Source organism: Lemur catta, chromosome 21 (assembly GCF_020740605.2).
Source record: "Lemur catta isolate mLemCat1 chromosome 21, mLemCat1.pri, whole genome shotgun sequence".
Taxonomy (NCBI): Eukaryota; Metazoa; Chordata; class Mammalia; order Primates; family Lemuridae; genus Lemur; species Lemur catta.
The window spans coordinates 8,160,781-8,176,468 of record NC_059148.1 but is presented as its reverse complement, the minus strand read 5'-3'; the positions used below and the strand labels follow the sequence as shown (position 1 = coordinate 8,176,468).

At 43.4% G+C, this 15,688-nt stretch overlaps 1 pseudogene; it reads right to left on the bottom strand.

Annotated features, from left to right (window-relative positions):
* Nucleotides 1-2,807: 2,807 nt before the first annotated feature.
* On the bottom strand, nucleotides 2,808-3,391 carry LOC123626218 (annotated as a pseudogene).
* Between the last annotated feature and the right edge of the window lie 12,297 nt (nucleotides 3,392-15,688).

Genomic DNA, 15,688 nt, shown 5'->3' with positions numbered 1-15,688 from the left:
TTTGGAGTGGATTAAAGACACATTCAACCACGCAACCCAGGGTGCGATCCCTAAATGATAAATAACAGTGCTGATCGACTTTTAATCTGAAAAATCATTGAAAACTGGAATAATCTTCTAAGACTCACAATGCTCATAAACACGCAGAAAAGGGTATACATTTCTATTCTTCCTGAAGGAATATGACAAAATGCCCACTTCTTTACACAGGGTCAATAATAATGCCACATTCCTTATATATTTCAATCCATTGTCTTCTTTTTAGTATCTGTCACTTAAAATTTTTTAAAAACTACAAATGTTCCTGTAAGTTGTAACTGAAAATGAACCTCAACCCTAATTTCAGCCTTCGGAAGCCCTCGGTCCCAGGCAGACGCCGACGCTGCCTGCCAGTGTAACAGTGACATCCAGTGGATGAATGAAGTAAAGTAGCTCTCAAAATTCCCATCATTATATTTGAAACATAAACAAAAACTGCGTCTCCAAATCCAACCATTTTAACATGCGTTCTTACCCATTTTGACAGAATCTACAGATTCTTATGAATACTCACCTCATATAATCTCTGTATATCTTAAATATATCCTTTCTTCCTATTTAAAATCAATTCTTTATTGCACTTCAATTTCAGTCAAAAATAGGAAAAAAAAAAGAAAAAAAATCAATTCTTTAAACTGAGCTAGAAAGAATATGTAACACTTGAGACTAGTAAGGTTAAAGGTATTACTTCCTTCTGCTGTTTCCCACCACAAAATAATTAGTTCATCTCTAGGAATGAAAGGACCAAAATATAAGAAATACTTTATATTTAAATTAAAATGAATAATGGCATTAAAAATTTTGCAAAAGATGAAATCTGACCCTGTTTTATATGTAAAATTTATGGTATATGGAATATAAATAGAAAAGGATAATGCTAACAACCAAATTACGTCCTCTTGCCTCAATACTCAAATATTAAGAATACATATTTTAGCAATGATTGTCTCTGTGTTTAAAAACTTATAAATCAGTATAAATGCATATTCATTAAACATTACATTTAAAAGTAAAAAACTTCCACTGTGCTGAGTTATGATTTACCATTGAGTGTGTGTGTGTTTGTGTGTTCAAAGTGCAAAATGCAGCAGCCACGTTAACATTGACAATGTAACGAGCTGCTGTAGGTGAGACTGTTACATTTAATTTCTTGGAAAACTAAAGAAATTTCATAGGTTTAAAAAAAAATCGACTAACCAAAAAAAAGAAAAAGGAACTAGAGAACTCTTACTTTTCAATAAGCAGCCAAATGAAAAAAACATTTTTTCCTCAAAAAAAGATTAAGAATGTAAAAGTACATTTTAGTATTTAAAAAGCTGGGGCCGGGCGCAGTGGCTCACGCCTGTAATCCCAGCACTCTGGGAGGCCGAGGCGGGCGGATCGCTGGAGCTCAGGAGTTCGAGACCAGCCTGAGCAAGAGCGAGACCCCGTCTCTACTAAAAATAGAAAGAAATTATCTGGCCAACTAAAAATATATATAGAAAAAATTAGCTGGGCATGGTGGCGCACGCCTGTAGTCCCAGCTACTTGGGAGGCTGAGGCAGGAGGATCGCTTAAGCCCAGGAGTTTGAGGTTGCTGTGAGCTAGGCTGACGCCACGGCACTCGCTCTAGCCCGGGCAACAGAGCGAGACTCTGTCTCAAAAAAAAATAATAATAATAAAATAAAAATAAAATAAAAAGCTGGGACTGCAAATTAGCGCAACCTCTGTGGAAAAGAATTTGGAGATACCTCAAAGAACTAAAAATAGAAATATCATTTGATCCAGCAATAGCACTATCAGGCATCTACCCAAAAGAGCAAAAGACATTCTATAATAAAGACATCTGCACCCAAATGTTTATGGCAGCACAATTCAGTATTGCAAGGATGTGGAAACAACCCAGCTGCCTGTCAATTCATGAGTGCATTATTAAAATTTGGTATATGTATACAATGGAATGCTACTCAATGATAAGAAACAATGGTGATCTAGCACCTCTTATATATTCCTGGATAGAGCTTGAGCCCATTATCCGAAGTGAGGTGTCACAAGATAGGAAGAATAGGCTTCACATGTACTCGCCATCAAATTGGCACTAACTGATCAACACTATGGTGCTCACACGGTAGTAATATTCTCCAGGGATAAGAGGGTTGAGGGGGGTAAACTCACAACTAATGGACACAGTGAGCAGTGTAGAGGGGAAGGGCAAGTCTCTAATCCTTGCTTGGGTGAGGCAAAGACATAAAATGTAACCAAAATGTTTACCCTCATGATATCCTGAAATAAATAAATAAATAAATAAATAAGCACCCAAATTCATGCAACCAAAGTAAAAAAAGAAGATGAATAATCTGCTAGTAGGATGAATAACTTGTGAGAGAACTACTTTCCCAGTTTTTGGTCTTTTGGGTTTTGCTTTGTTTTTGTTTATTTTGGGGATCAGGTTAATAAAAATTTAGACCTTATTAGAACCCTAAAAAATATATAAAAAGCATTTCGAAAAATCTGTAACAAGTTTATGACAAAATCTGTCTTTGAAAAAGGCCTATAAAAACAGCAGGACAGAATTCCCCTCATCACCTTTGACTTTTTCTCATCGGAAAAAAAGTATATGCATCTCTGGAACTGTAAGTGTTGTGAAAATAGGCATTTATAAAAACAGAAAGGAGAATTTCATGGGAAGTTTCTGTTTTTCACAATCCTGGGCATTGCGGCCCTCAGTAGGTGACAAGTAAAACTTCTCTAGCTAAGAAGCAAAATGGAGTATCAAGTTTTGAACCTTATTAGGTCTGTTGCCTGGGTTTGGCTGATCTAACTTTTTCAAAGCGTGACTCCGTTTCTTCCAAGACTGGGTGTATGTTGAACAACGAATTTAACCTTCCCTCGAGCGGCTTTCAGCTATTCTCCAGCTTTTTCATGCTCTTCCTCCTTCCACGCTCACTCCATTAGCAGAAAGGAGTTGACCTCCTCGTTTGAGTCTCCCACGTCTGTCAGCAATTGCACCTGGAATTATTCGAGATATATAGACAGGAGAGTTTTTGTTCTTCGCCTCCCATAATATTGGATCCAAGGCCGCCTTCTGTTTTTGGTAGCTCAGCAACTCAGGATGAGAATGTCCTTCGCTGGCAGCAAATGCAGCCACATGAGCCTTTGCGTCAGCTCTCCCTGCAGGGCTGCTGCCGTCCACGGTCTCGAGACGTGTGCATCTGCCTCTCACAGCATCGCAGAACTCACTTCGAAGGACTTGTAAAGCCTGAAGTTTCTCTGGTGGTACGTCTCCACCCCTTTGCAGTTTTTCCAACAATTCAATTGCTCTACAAATATCTCGGTCCAAGCCTGGGCCACACTCACCCGTCTCCGGCTGCATAAGTTCCTCCAGCCCCACCAGCTTCTCCCTTGAGGACTTTTTGTTTTATCTCTGGGAAGAAAGTTATTGGTATTTTTACAGTGACTGCATTGAGTCTGTAGATTACTCTGGGTAACATGAATGTTTAAAAAATATTAATTCTTCCAATCCATGAACATAGGTCCTTTTCAATATTTTTTATAAGTGGTTTAAAGTTTTGACTGTGGAGATTGTTCAGCTCCTTGGTTAAATTCATTCCAGGTATTTGGGGGTTTCTTTGTAGTTATTGGAAACTAAATTGCTTTCTTGATATCTTTTTTGATAGTTTGCTATTAAAATATAAAAACATCACTGATGGTTTATGTTGTTTTTTGTTTTTATTCTACAGCTTTACTGAACTTGTTTATCAGTTCAAATGGTTTTCTGGTGGAGTGTTTAGGGATTTCTTTATGTAAGATCATGCCATTTGTGAACAGGGACAACGTGACTTCCTCCTTACAATTTGGGTGCCCTTTATTTCTTTCTGGTTTTTTTTTGTTTGTTTGTTTGTTCGTTTTGAGACAGAGTCTCACTCTGTTGCCCAGGCTAGAGTGAGTGCCATGGCGTCAGCATAGCTCACAGCAACCTTAAACTCCTGGGTTCAAGCAATCCTCCTGCCTCAGCCTCCCAAGTAGCTGGGACTACAGGCATTCGCCACCATGCTCAGCTAATTTTTTCTACATATATTTTTAGCTGTCCATATAATTTCTTTCTATTTTTAGTAGAGATGGGGTCTCACTCTTGCTCAGTCTGGTCTCGAACTCCTGAGCTCAAATGATTCACCCGCCTCAGCCTCCCAGAGTGCTAGGATTACAGGCGTGAGCCACCGCGCCCGGCCCTTTATTTCTTTCTGTTGCCTAATTACTCTGGCCAAGATTTCCAATATTATTTTGAATAAAAATAGTGAAAGTGGACATCCTTGTCTTGTTCCAGATGTTAGAGGAAAGGCTTCCAAATTTTCCCCATTTGGTGTGATTGGTAGCTGTGGCTTTGTCGTATATGGCCTTTGTTATGTGTAGGTACATTCCTTCAATACCTCATTTGTTGAGTTTTTATCATAAAGGAGTATTGGATTTTTTTTCAAAATGCTTTTTCTACATCTATTGAAACTATCATGTGATTTTTGTCCTTTATTCTGTTAATATGATGTATCATGTACATTGATTTGCATATGTTGAACCGTCCTTGCATCCCTGGGATAAGACCCACTTGATCGTGGTAAACCATCTTGTTAATGTGCTGTTGAATTTTATTTGCTGTTAGTATGTTGAGGATTTTTGCACCTATGATCATCAGGGATATTGGCCTATAGTTTCATTTTTTTGTTTTGTCCTTGTCTGCTTTGGGTACCAGGGTAATGCTGACCTCAAAGCGCGAGTTTGGAAGAATTCCCTTCTCTACAATTCTTTTGGAACAATTTGAGAAGTATTGGCATTAATTCTTCTCTAAATGCCTGGTAGAATTCAGCAGTGAATCTTTTAGGTCTTGGGCTTTTTCCCATGGGAGACTTTTCAATACGGCCTCAATCTTGTTTCTCATTATTGGTCAGATTCCTATTTCTTCATGATTCAAACTTGGTAGACTGTATGTGTCCAGGAATTTTCTCTTTTTCCTGGGTTTTCCAATTTTTCGGTGTACATTTTTTCATGATAATATCTTATTATCCTTTGTATTTCTGTGGAATCTGTTGTAATATTTCATTTTTCACCTCTGATTTTTTGGAATTCTTTTTGTAAAGTAGCTAACGGTTTTTGATTTTGTTTATCTTTGCAAAAAAACAACTCATAGTTTCATGTTTTTGAAATATTTTTCCAGTCTAGTGTTTCACTTATTTCTGCTCTTATTACTTTTCTCTTATACTAATTTTGGCTTTGGTTTGGTTTCTTTGTCTTCTGTTAACCAAACTGTGTTCAGGATTTGGGCCTTGATGGGGGTACCTGGGCATTGAGGTTTCTATTTAATATGATCAATGGTTAGGTGTCACTCACTTACAGCATGTTTAAGGACTGGCCAAATGGGACAGTTGAAAGAGTATATTGTATATTTAATAATGTTGGTTTCTAGAGGACATTTTATCATGAGCCACAGTCCCTCAGTTCCTTAGCACAGGTCATACCGTGGTGAAGTAGTCACTGCCACTGTTCAGGGCAAACATACCAGTCCCACCGAGACAGCCAGGAACTTGGATTTGTTCCATGTGGGTGTTGGCAGGTTAAGATGTCTGTACCCGTATTAGGATGTAGGAAAGGGAGGGGAGCCACCATGACCAGTAGATTTTTATCAAAAGTGGTGCCCACTGTGGCATCAGTGGTGACATCTTAGCTTGTCACTGGTTGGCCCAGAGATTCCAGAGAGGAATGAGCAGCCAGTCGTTAGTGCTCTGGGCCCCCAGGAGTCTGTGGCTTGTGCCCCAGTGTCTCTGAGGGCTTGGAAGTGTGGTCGGTTACGTGCTTCCCAGTGAGTGGGCAGTGATGGAGAGGGCAGTTGCTTGCTGGCGGAAGGAGGAGGTCCAGGGAGCTGCCTAGTCCCTAGTGCAGGGACAGGGGAGGCTCCATTTCCACAGGTCTGGAAAAGGGGTCAAGGGCAACCGCACTGGTGGTGCTGGAGGGGCAGCAGCGCTAGCGATGCTGTGGCTGTCCTGTCCACCCGGAGGGGCTCGGGACCCTTGCAGTGTCTTGCCCGGCGTGCATACTTATTGCTCAGCTAAACTGTGACAGGATGATCTGGCACTCCCAACCTACGGAGCTGCCAGTAGAGGACGTCTGTTCCCACGATTCCTTCTCCCTGAGAGTGGGGGGAGAGGTGGCCTCCTGAATTCAGGGTGATGCCTGCAGGGTGGTGACCGATAGTGCGCGCTGAACTTCCAGCTGTAGTTATGGAAGTAAGCCCTGTCTGTGCTCGGAGCCCGTGAGCAGCCGGTGTCTGAGCCTCTCTGGGTCCTGCTCTTTTGTGTTACGTTCAACCTTGTGGGACCGACTGGTGTCAGCAGTTTCTATGAACCGCAGCATAATTGCCCTGTAAGCTGGGGGGAGCTCCTTAAAGGAAGACTTCCTTGGCCTCCACTCCTAAAGGCGCTTCCTCTGGGTGGACAGTAGTGGCGGGTCTGTGGGGAAGACTGCTCAGCAAAACGACAGATCCACTGCATCATGCCAATCTCACGGGGCAGAAGTCTACCCTCCTCCAAGGCTTTCCGCTTTTCCTGTGCCTTAGCCGCAGTCACGGTAATGGAGGAGTGAGCCTTTCGCCAGGCTATAAAGACAGACCCATGGGAGGGGCTGGGTGCGGTGGCTCACACCCGCAATCCAGCACTTTGGGAGGCCAAGGCAGGAGGATCGCTTCAGGCCAGGAGTTTGAGACCAGCCTGGGCAACATAGCGAAATCCCGGCTCTACAAAAAAATAGGAAAATTAGCCAGGTATGGTGGTGCATACATGTAGGAGGCTGAGGCAGGAGGATCGCTTGAGCCCAGGAGTTTGAGGCTGCAGTGAGCTATGATGATGCCACCGCACTACAGCCCAGGTGACAGAGCAACACCCTGTCTCAAAAAAAAGGGAAAAAATAGCCATTGACTTTAATATCCACGTGAGTCTGTGTACAGCCTTGAGAGGCAGAAGAACGCAAGGAAGTGAGAGGAGGAGGGAGCGAGCGCTTCTCAGCCGCAGCTTGAGGCTGGCGCTCGGGGGAGCAGAAGGGCTTTCAGTGCCCGCCCGGCCCGGGGCAGCAGGGGGTCAGGAAGGGCAGCTCCTCTCACCCGGACCGCGGGGCCTTCCAGCACCGGCGCGTGGCCGCGGCTGTGTGGACCTCCGGGGGGACAGACCCCACGGCTCTCGCGGACACTGGGAGCCAGGAGCAGCCAGGCCGAGTGCGCTCGGCTGCGGCGTCCCAAGATTGCTCAGAGCACTGGTTTCTCAAGATGCTCAGGTGAAAAGCTGCCTGAACCTTCTGGAAAACCACAGACTTTTCCCCTCTTAATCTTCACAAGGGACATGTGCATTTGCTGAAGCAAGTTGACCTTGAGACCTTAAAAGAGAAACAAACTGTTTTCCTGATACCCTCACACTCCTGACACCAGGTTTCCCGCCACACAGACCGACTCCCCGCCTCGCCGGTGACCCGCAGTTCAGGCAGGACACGAAGTGTCTGGAGGGGGCGCATGTCCCACGGGCTCGGGACTCAGTCCCACAAGGCTGCCCCCCCACATGCGAATCGCACAGTGCGGTCCAGCTGGGCTGCAAATGGGGGTTCCTGACCCCTCCTCAGGTTCCATAATTTGCTCCGACGGCTCACAGAACTCAGGGAGACCCTTTCTTCAGTCTGGCAGTTTATCGCAAAGGGTACAGTAAAGGACACATGGACAGGCCGCTGAAGAGGTGTCTAGGGCAAGGTCTGAAAGGGTCCTGAGCACAAGAGCTTCTGTCCCCGTGAAGTTGGGGTGTGCCACCCTCCCAACACCTGGGTGTGTTCCCCAACCTGGAGACTCTCCGAACCCTGCAGTTTAGGGGTCACCGCACGAGCATGGTCCGTCTCCAGCCCCTCTTCCCTCCCTGGAGGATGGGGCGCGGCTGGAAGCTGCACGCTCCTAATCAGGGCTCGGTCTTTCTGGTGACCAGCCCCAGCCTGAAGCTAACCAAGAGGCACCTCGTTCGACCAGAAGATGCTCCTGTCACCCAGGAAATTCCCAAGGATTCAGGAGCTCTGTGGCAGACCTCCTGTCACCCCTGTCACTCAGATGACAAAGGTCTTGGGAGCTTGTGTCAGGAACTGGGGGCAGAGACCAAAATATATATGTTTCGTGTTGCACAGACCTATTTATCAAGCGGCATTTGGTAATATCCCAGGCATCTGTGCTCCACAGAACATCTTCAGGAAAGCGCTAAGTCTGTGCATCTGCAAACTTCTTAATTAGAATCTGTGTTCTAAGTAGGGAAAGTGGGTGAAATGTGCTTTCTGCCTTGGTTGTCCCCCATCAGCCTGGAGCTCATTTCCTCCCTCCTCCCTCTCTGGATGAAGGGACAGCTGTTTCCCCCCCCCACAGCCCTGTACTCGCTGCCAAAATGCACTTTATGCTGCCACCCTCAGTGCCAGGTCTCTGAAGTTCCCCCCACCCTCCTCCTTCGTTTCCGAGCTAACTTCCACCACCCACCCACCCATCCACTCCCCTCCGTAGGAAGCCTCCCCTCCGCTCCCCTCCGCCTCCCACCAACCCAGCCTCTCTGCCCCCCCCCCGCTGCATTAAGGGCCCCTCCTCCTTACTTATCTGCACCCCAACAAATAAAAGGAAACCGATGCTTCTTTGTGACTTGCTGGGTGCTGGGCACTTAAAGGAACTGAATGATTCCTTGTGAGTGAATCTCCAACTCGTGTGCTTGCTCCTTGAGCTCGTCTCATTGTCCGAGTATTACATTGTCCTCGTCTTTCTAGCTCTGGCATTGTGCGAGCACATAGTAGCTGCTCAGTAAATGCATTTGTTCCACGAGCACTTATTATGCATACGATACACACATCCAGCTCCTACCGGCTCAGGAGTCAAAATAGTAACTCCTTGGACAAATGAACTTGTATAAGAATAGAAAATGATTGGGACAGGGAAAGGGGCCCTCAGTCTAATGTGTGAAGTTTAAATACACAAGAGATGTTCATCCTGAAGGCGTCACTCCCCATCTGCTATCTAGCTCACAAGGTTTTGCCCTGAGGCAAGGGAGGACACTCCGCCAGCCCACCCTATCCTGTTCGGATCCGGATTAGGCTCCTCCTAGAGCTGTGACACCAGGCGGTCCACTTGTGCCCTGAGGGCCCGCCAAGCACCCTCCCTCTGGCTCAGCAGGGTTCCGTGCACCCCAGCCCCTCTGGTACCCTCGTTTCTCTTTCACACGAGAGGCAGAGAAGAGGACACGGTTTCCTGCTTCTGCCGAGCGGGATTTGGGAACTGCAGACCAATTAACCCAGCAGGAGCCCTGAGAACTGCCACCCACAGTGGTTGGTTGTCTCAACTCTCATATCCATTTAAGAGACACAGTGGAACCAACCTCAAGAGGATGCCAGAAACCAGGAGGGACCCCAGAGGCCCCATCTCGGGCCTGAGCCGAGGTTGGCAGATGGCACCGGGGTGGAGCACGGGCTCTTGCCGTCCTCAGCGTCCCTTCCCTGATCTGTTAAACGGGCAGGCGCTGGAATGGTGTGGAAAGCCGTGGGCTGCTAGGAAATGCTGGTGTCATTTGCTGGTGTTAATATCCTTGTTCTGAAACCCGCTCAAGGAAGGGACAGCCCTGGGTTCCCTGAGACAACTGTAAATGAAAACCATATCAGCAGTCACCACCCACAATCCCTCATGAAAAGTAACTCGGAAAGTAAGATGTCAAGTGCTTCCCCATTGATTTGTTTTCTTTGTGTTTGTTTCTACAGAACCATCTCCCCTGTCCACAAACTTGGAAGGACAGAGGAGAGTAGGGGAGGGAGGTGGGCCCGGGACACGCAGTCCAGCTTGGAAGCTTCCCCAGGTGGGCCCAGCGTTGTCGCCCAGGTACTACTCCATGCCATCCTGTAAGCACAGTGGTTATCTTGACTGCCGGGGAGGTGCCGCCTTCCTTTTCCACCTGAATCCCCGGCAGAGACCCCGAAGCAGTTTGCACGTCCCGCCTCCTTTGAACCTCGCCTTCCGGGCTGAGTGTGCCAGGCACGCACAGCAGCGTGGGCTTCTTGCACTGCTCCCACAGCTGCTATTTGCATTCACACCCAGCCGACCTCCTGCACCATGCTGTGCACTCCGCAGGGCTTAGGGTCATCACGCTCCAGGTGACATGCAGGGAGCATGGCTTGACCTCCCCACATTCTGTCCTGCCGCCACTGCCCACCACAGGATATGGGATTGGCTCCACTGTGCTTTGAGCTGCATGCTAGATCTTTCTGGCAGACCTGAAACACAGCTCACCCGTGTATGACTGTGAGTGGCTTAGTCTGTTCCGGGCTGCTGTAACAAAATGCCTCACAACAACAGAAATTTATTCTTCACTGTTCTGGAATCTGGGGAGTCTAAGATCAAGGCACCAACAGATTTGGTGTCTGCAGAGAGCCCATTTTCTGGTTTGTAGACAGCTGTCTTTTCTTCATGTCCTCCCAGGGCAGAAGGAGAAAGGACATCTTTCACAAAGGCACTAATCCCATTCACGAGGGCACCACCCTCTTGGCCCCATCACCTCCCCGAAGGCCCCACCTTCTCATACCATCACCTTGGTAATTAGGTTTCAACATATGAATTTTGGAGAGGCACAAAAATTTAGACCATAGCTGTGAGGAACCTCCCAGTGGCACTGTGGCAAAGAACCAGGACCATCACTTGAGGCCAGGAGTTCAAGACCAGCCTGGGCAACATATTAATAGCAAGACCTCGTTTCTACAAAAGGCCTCTTTTGGGGAAAGGGTTAGTGCATTTTCAGTTGCACAAAGGATAGTTGTATCATGTTAGGTGGAACTATGACCTTGTTATTGTCTTTATTTGGAGGTTAAGTATGGTTTAAGGAGATGTGTATGGGTGCCAGGTTGACAAGGGGTGGACTTGTGATGGTTATTTCTATGTGTCAGTGTGACTGGGCCACTGGATGCACAGAGATCTGATTACACATTATTTCTGGGTGTATCTGTAAGGATATTTTCAGAAGAAATTAGCATTCAAATTGGTGGTGCATGCATTCCAGGTATGCATGTCTTCCTGGAGTACCTTCCATGCAGCTTGCAGGAACCAGAATGGACAATAAGGACCCTGTCCTCCAAACATTGGGGATCTGTGCTCTGATTGCTGTTTGCTGCTTCTAATCGTGGAGGTGCAAACAGAAAGGCGGGTAGCCATTGTTGTAACCTCCACCTCCCCTAGAAGAAACAATCTGCAGGAGATTTAAAGAATCAGCATCTCCCCCTGCTTTATTTTTCTCTTTTACCCTTTTTAGGAGCCAGATATTTAAAAGCAACCATATAGATGGGAGAATTTAGAGAATCATGATGCATGCCCAACAGAAAGGTGTGGGCTCAGAAGAGATCTGAAAAGACCTTAAGTGTACACTGCAGACCGCTCCCTCAAACAGAAACACCCTATAAAATTTTTTTAAAAAGTAAGCCCTGGTAAAAGGGGGAAATCTGATCTCGATAATTACCACATTATAAGAGTCACACGTCCAGTTTTCAAGAAGATATCACAAGGCATACAAAGAAATAGGAAGATAAGGCCCATTCAGAGAAAAATAAATAAATCAAAAGAAACCATCTCAGAGAAAGACCAGATAGAAGACTTACCAGACAAATATTTTGAAACAATGTCTTAAAGATGGTCAAGGAGCTAAAGGAAGATGTGGACAAAGTCAAGAAATTGATATATATGAGCAAAATGGAAATATCAAGAAAAGAGAAAACATAAAAGGGAATTAAAAAAAGAATTCTAGAGGTGTAAAGTACCATAACTTAAATGAAAAATTCAGTAAAATTATTCAAAAGTAGATTTGAGTAGGCAGAAGAAAGAATCAGTGAACTTGAAAATGGGACAACTGAAATCATAGAGTTTTAGGAACAGAAAGAAAAAAGATGAAAGAAAAGTGAACAGAGTCTATGGGACCTGAGGGACCCCATCAAACCAACCAACATATGCATTGTGGGAGTCCCAGAATGAGAAGAGAGAGAGAAAGGGGATAAGGGGTTATTTCAGGAAATGATACTCAAAGACCCCAAACTTGATGAAAGACATGAATATAAATATTTAAGAGGCTCAATGAACTCCCAGTAAACTCAAATAGATCACACCAAAGCATATAATAATAAAACTGTCAAAAGCCAAAAAGAGAATCTTGAGAACAGGAAGAGAAAAGTGACTTGACACATACAAGGGCTTCTCAATCAGATTATCAGCAGATTTCTCATCAAACACCTGCCAGAAGGCAGAGGGTTGATATATTCAAAGTTGTAAAGGAAAAAACTGTCAATGAAGAGTCCTATATCTGGCAAAACTGTCTTTCAAAAGTGAGGGAGAAATTAAGAGTTCCCTAGATAAACAAAAACCGAGGGGAGTTTGTTACCACTAGTTCTGTCCTGCAAGAAATGCTAAAGAGAGACCTGCGGATTGAAATGAAAGGACACTAAACATTAACACAGTAACTCAAAGGCATATGAATAAGTAAAGAGCTCTAGTAAAGGTAAATGGACAATGGACAATTATAAAAGCTAGGTTTTTTGTTTTGTTTTGTTTTTACAGATAGGCTGTCACCTAGGCTGGAGCTAGGCTGGAGGGCAGTGGTGCAAACATAGCTCACTGCAGGCTCAAACTCCTGGGCTCAAGTGATCCTCCTGCCTCAGCCTCCCAAGTAGCTGGGACTATAGGTGCACACAACCATGTCCAGCTAATTTTTCTTATTTTTTTTGTAAAGACAAGGTCTCACTGTGTTGCCCAGGCTGGTCTCAAACTCCTGGCCCTAAGCAATCCTTCTTCTCCCTTGGCCTCCCAAAGTGCTGGGATTACAGGTGTGAGACACCATGCCTGTCCTATAAAAGTTAGTATCTTTTGTGAAGTTTGGTAACTTCACTTTTTGTTTTCTACATGATTTAAAAGACTAATGTTTAAAAAGAATTATTAGTCTATATTTTTGGACACACAATGTATAAGTAATGTAATTTTATGACAGTACTGACAGGGAGCTGGGTGCAGTGGTTCATGCCTGTAATCCCAGTGCTTTGGGAGGCTGAGATGGGAGAATCACTTGAGGCCAGGAGTTCAAGACTAGCCTCAGCAACATAGCAAGACCCCATCTCTACGAAAAAATAGAAAAAATCAGCCAGGCTTGGTGATACGTACCTGCAGTCTCAGCTACTTGGGAGGCTGAGGCAGGAAGATCACTTAAGCCCAAGATTTTTTAATTTCAAATTCCAATTGTTCATGGTTGATGTGTAGCAAAGCAACCGACTTTTGTACATTAATCTTGCATCCTGAAACCTGGCTATAATTGCTCATTAGTTCCAAGAGACGTTTTTATTGATTGTTTGGTATTTCCTACATAGATAACCATGTTATCGTGGACAAAGATAGTTTTACTTCATATGACATATGATTTTTTTTCTTCAGTCTGTTGATGTGATGGATAACATTAATTGATTTTCAAATGTTGAAATGTCCTTGCATACATGGAATGAATCCCACTTCCTCATGGCATCTAATTATTTATACATTGTTGGATTTGATTTGCTGATATTTCTTTGCAGATCTTTGTCTCTATGTTCATGAGAAATGTTGGTCTCCACTTCTGCTTTCTTTGTAATGTCTGTCTGGTTTTGGTATCATGGTAATTCCAGCCTCATTCAATTCGTTAGGAAGTATTCCTTCTGCTTCTTATTCCAGAAGAGCTTGTAGATAATGGATATAATTTCCTCCTTAAACGTTTGATAGAACTCATCCACAAAACCACATGAACCTGGTACCTTATATTTTAGAGGGGTTTTAATTATTGATTCAATTTCTTTAATTGATATAGACTTATTCATATTATCTAATTCTTATGTGAGTTTTGGTAGATTTGTCTTTCAAGGAATTGTTCTATTTCATCTGGTTATCAAATTTTTGGGCATAGAGCTATTCATCATATTCCTTTATCATCTTCTTAATGTCCATGGGATCAATAGCGTTGGCCCCTCTTTCATTTTCAATATTAGTAATTTCCCTGTTTTTTCTTGGTTAGCTTGGCTCGAGATTTGCCAATTTCATTGACAAGTTATATTTTCATTTTAGTTGAAACAATTTGAAATTTTACTTGAGACTTCTTCTTTGACCCACAGGTTATCTAAGAAATGTGTCGTTTAATCTCTAAGCATTTGGGGGGTTTCCAGCTACCCGTTGTGCTTTAAGAGCAGGCATTGCATGATTTCTGTTCCTTTAAATTTGTTAAGATATGTTTTATGGTCCAGCATGTGGCTTATCCCGGTGAATGTTCCCTGTGAACTTGATTAAGAATGTGTATTCTGCTGTTGCTGGATGAAGTGTTAGATCTATGTCAATTAGATCTAATTTATTAATGCTGCTGTTTCAGTTTAACTTTGTCCTTATTGATTTTCTGCCTGCTGGATTTGTCCATTTCTGAGAGAGGGGTGTTGAAATCTCCTGCTATAATAGGTAAATTCATCTATTTCTCCTTGAAGTTTTATCAGTTTTTGCCTCGTGTATTTTATTGGCCTGTTGTTGAATGTATACATATTAAATATTGTTATGTCTTCTTGGAGAATTGAGCCCTTCATCAGTATATAATGCCCCTCTTTATCTGTGATAATTTTCCTTGCTCTGAAGGCTGCATCTGAAATTAATATAGCTACCATAGCTTTCATCTGATTAGTGTTAGGATGATATACTTTTGCCATTCCTTTCCTTTTAATTTATGTGTATCTTTATATTTAAAGTGGGTTTCTTATTGACAACATATTGCTAGGTCTCATTATTTTTTAACACACTCTGATAGTCTGTGTCTTGTAATTGGTGTATTTAGGCCAATGGCATTTAAAGTGATTGTTGATATAGTTGTATAATATCTACTATATTTGTCAATACCTTTGTTTCTTTCTCTCTTTTTTTGCCTTCCACTTTTTTCTGTCTTCTCTAGTTTTAATCAAGCATTTTATATTATTACTTTCACATTATATATTATTACTTTCACATTTTATATTAATACTTCACTTTTCCTCCTCTTTTAGCATATCCTCCCTCCTATTCCTTATACCATAGCTGTCATTCAATTCACCCATCCATCAGCTATACTTACTGAATACATGTCACTGTAATTATATTAAACAAATTGTCATATGATAAACTAATTAAGAAGAAGAATAGAAGATTTCTATTTTATCTTCATTTATTCCTTCTCTAATCTCGTCCTTTTTATGTAGATCCAAATTTTCTACATCATTTTCCTTTTCTTCTGTATAATTTATTTTAACATTTCTTGCAAAGCAGGTCTACTGATGACAAAGTCCCTCAATTTTTGTTTGTCCTAGAAATTATTTCTCCTTCATTTTTGATGGAAAATTTAGCTGGATTCTAGGTTGGTGGACTTTCCCCTTCAACTTCTCCTTCTCTTATTGCTTGCACACTTTCTGAGAAGTTTGATGTAATTTTTTTTTTTTTAGAGACAGGGTCTTGCTATGTTGCCCAGGCTGTCCTCAAGTGATCCTCCTCCCTTGGCCTCCCCAAGTGCTGGGAATGCAAGCGTGAGCCACCATGTCCAGCCTCAATGTAATTCTTATACTTGCTACTCTATAGGTCAGG